We start from the raw sequence: 4260 nt of genomic DNA, 5'->3' as shown, positions 1-4260 counted from the left end.
AAAAAAAAAAAAAAAAAAAAAAAAAAAAAAAAAAAAAAAAAAAAAAAAAAACAAAGCACAATGACAACAACCTAAAAATCTAAAACCTAGACAAAGTAAAATAAATGAAATGATTGTTTTTCAGGAATTAGACATAGGGACTCTCATATTTAAGAGATTGAAACACATGAAGATCTATGATTACCTGACTTTCTACCTAGAAGCACATTGCCACTTTAATACAAGAAGATAAAACCCAAGCATACTGGCAGTCTTTCTAAACTCAGGAGGTAAATATTGGAGTTCTAGGTGTCTGAAGCACCTGGAACTTTAGAAAAAAAAAAGTAACTAAAATGATGGAATGTTTTAGAAGGTATGGGGTAGAGGGATACATTAGTTTGGAAAATCAAATTAGGGTGATTTCCATGAGCTGGCTTGCATACTGGGTGAAACTCTGGGAAGTCTAAATGGGATTAACTGTGGATTGAGAACAGAACAGAACTAACCAAGATGGTACAGTGATAACAGAAGTTGGAGTCTCATGTTAAGCTGAGTACAAAAACCTCACTGAGAATGTCAGACTTCATTATGATACATCAAAAAGACCTTGTTTTGAAAGTTAAAACTAGGGCCAAGGACAAAGTTCAAAACTCAAATAGACCTAATATAATAATAAAAAAGATGATCAAACCAGATACAAACAAGTATCTTCATTAATTTAGTGGTCTATCAGAACAAAACAAAAATTCTATAAAACAAGACAACGTAATCAATCCTCCCTCAAAAAATAATTTACTAAACAATCTGAACACCTAAAAACTATCAGACCTGCCAATAAAAAAGAAAATGAACTATAATAAAGAAAATAAATAAAACCAGACCTTAGAGGTTGTATTTAATTGACAAGGACTTCAAAATAGCTATTTTTTAAAAATTTGCAATTTAGTAACTATAGATATACAAAGAATGTCAAAGAAAATACTTTATAATGAGTGAACAAATACAGAATTAGAAAAATGTAATCTTTAGAAAAAATAATGGAAAATTCAGGAATGAATGAGAGTAAAAAAAGGTATCTGCTTACTTTCCAAATTTATACTGGAGATCCTTTAATGAGGCAGAAAAAAAAAAAGAAAAAAAAGAAAAGAAATGCACGACTAAAAAATAAAGAAGTAAACTGTCTCTGTTCATGGGAGAAGTGGTTATCAGTGTAGACACTCACAAACATATCTACACTTCTAATAGACAAAAATAAAGGATTTATCTGGACCATAGAGTATAAGTTCACTATAAAAAAATCAACTGCACTTCCATAAATGAATGACAAATTAATGTAAAAATTTAAAATACAAGTTCACTATAAAAAATGTAGAACTGAGATCATAAAATACTTATAAATATATTTAATATGTTCAAGATTACAATAATAAAACTACAAAATATTGCTGAGAGAGGTTAAAGAAATATTATGGATTGAATTGTATGGCTCCAAAATAAATTTTCAAACTCTAACTCTGTATATCTATGAATGTGAATTTACTTAGAAATACAGTCTTTGCATGCTCATGGTTAGGAAGAATCAATATCGTGAAAATGGCCATACTGCCCAAAGTAATTTATAGATTCAACGCTATCCCCATCAAGCTACCAATGACCTTCTTTGCAGAACTGGAAAAAACCACCTTAAAATTCATACGGAACCAAAAGACAGCTGGCATAGCCAAGACAATCCTAAGCAAAAAGAACAAAGCTGGAGGCATCACACTACCTCACTTCAAATCATACTATAGGCTACAGTAATCAAAATAGCATGGTACTGGTATGAAAACAGAGATATGGATAAATGGAACAGAACAGAGGCCCTGGAGGCAATGCCACACATGTACAACCATCTGATCTTTGACAAACATGACAAAAACAAGCAATGGGAAAAGGATTCCCTGTTTAATAAATAGTGTTGAGAAAACTGGCTAGCAGTGTGCTGAAAGCAGAAACTGGACCTTTTCCTGATACCTTACACTAAAATTAACTCCAGATGGATTAAAGATTTAAACACAAGACCTAACATCATAAAAACCCTAGAAGAAAGCATAAGCAAAACCATTCAGGACATAGGCATAGGCAAGGACTTCATGACTAAAACACCAAAAGCATTGGCAACAAAAGCCAAAATAGACAGATGTGACCTAATTAAACTCCAGAGCTTCTGCATAGCAAAAGAAACAATCATTAGAGTGAGCTGGCAACCAACAGAATGGGAAACAATTTTTGCAATATACCCATCTGACAAAGGGCTAATATCCAGACTCTACAAAGAACTAAAACAGATTTACAAGAAAAAAACAAACAAACCCATTCAAAAGTGGGAGAAGGATATGAACAGATACTTTTCAAAAGAATATATAAGGCCAAGAAACATATGAAAAAATGCTCATCATCACTGATTATTAGAGAAATGCAAATCAAAACTACATTGAAATACCTCCTCATGCTAGTTAGAATAGTGATCATTAAAAAATCTGGAGACGACAGATGCTGGAGAGGATGTGGAGAAATAGGAACACTCTTACAATGTCGGTGGGAGTGTAAATTACTTTAACCATCGTGGAAGACAATGTGGCTCTTCCTCAAGGACCTAGAAATAGAAATTCCATTTGACCCAGCAATCCCATTACTGGGTATATACCCAAAAGATTATAAATCACTCTATTATAAAGACACATGCACATGTATGTTCATAGCGGCACTGTTTACAATAACAAATAACTGGAACCAACCCAAATGCCCATTGATGATAGACTGGACAAGGAAAATGTGGCACATATACACCATAGAATACTAGGCAGCCATAAAAACAGTGAGTCTGTGTCCTTTGTAGGGACATGGATCAATCTGGAAACCATCATTCTCAGCAAATTGTCACAAGAACAGAAAATCAAACACTGCATGTTCTCACTCATAGGCGGGTGTTGAACAATGATAACACATGGACACAGGGAGGGGAGCATCACACACTAAGGTCTGTTGGAGGGTGCCAAGGGAGGAACCACAGGAGGGTGGAGATGTTGGGGAGGGATAACATGGGGAGAAATGCCAGATGTAGGTGACAGGGGGATGTAGGCAACAAGCCACATTGCCATGTAAGTACCTATGCAACAATCCTGCGTGATCTGCACATGTAAACCTAAAGTACAGTACCTAAAGTACAGTAAAAATAAATACATACATAAATACATAAATAAGAAAGAAAAAATAAGAAATACAGTCTTTACAAATGTAAACCAAGTTTCAATTTGGGCATATAAGTCATATTAGTCCATTCCCATGATGATAATAAAGACATACCTGAGACTGGGTAATTTATAAAGAAGAGGGATTTAATTGACTTATAGTTCCACAGATCTGGGGAGGCCTCAGGAAACTTACAATCATGATGGATGAGGAGGCAAACACAACCTTCTTCATATGGTGGCAGCAAGGAGAGGGCCCAAGCAAAGCAGGTAATAGCCCCTTATAAAACAATCAGATCTGCTGAGAGTTCACTATTATGTGAATGGCATGAGGATAACTGCCCCCATGATTAAATTACCTCCTAGTGAGTTACTCCCATGACACCTGGGGATTATGGGAACTACAATTTAAGATGAGATTTGGGTGTGGCACGGCTAAACCGTATCATTAGGTTAGAGTATTCTCTGATTCAATTATTGCTGCTCTTACAACAAAAAGGAAATCTTGACAAGGACACACAGGAAGAATGCCAAATGATGACAGATACAGAGATTGGAGACATGCATCTACAAGCCAAGAGTCACCAAGGACTGATGACAGCCACATGAAGGTGGGAGAAAGGAATGAGACAGACTCATTCCTCTAGAGTTCAGAGCCCTCTAGAAGAAACAAACCATTCTCTTTTTTAAAGAAAAAGAAACTGATTTTTTCATGTTTAATTGCCAAATAATAATTATATATATTTATGGAGTACAGTGTGATATTTTGATTATTATGTACATTACAAAAAGAATCAATAAAGCTGTATGGTGAACACAGTAAGAATGTATGACATATTTCAAAATTGCTAAAATAGATTTTTAACATTGTTATCACACACAAAAAATTATAAATTGGTGAGGTTATGGATATGTACATTACCTTAATCAAACATAGAAGACAACATGTCCAACCCCTTGATTTTAAACTTCTAACCACTAGAAATGGGAGATAACAAATTTCTGATGTATCAAGCCACTCAGTTTCTGGCGGTTTGTTACAGCAATCATG

Source organism: Cebus imitator, unplaced genomic scaffold (assembly GCF_001604975.1).
Source record: "Cebus imitator isolate Cc_AM_T3 unplaced genomic scaffold, Cebus_imitator-1.0 Scaffold597, whole genome shotgun sequence".
NCBI classification, from domain to species: Eukaryota; Metazoa; Chordata; class Mammalia; order Primates; family Cebidae; genus Cebus; species Cebus imitator.
Note: the sequence above shows the minus strand (reverse complement) of the source record.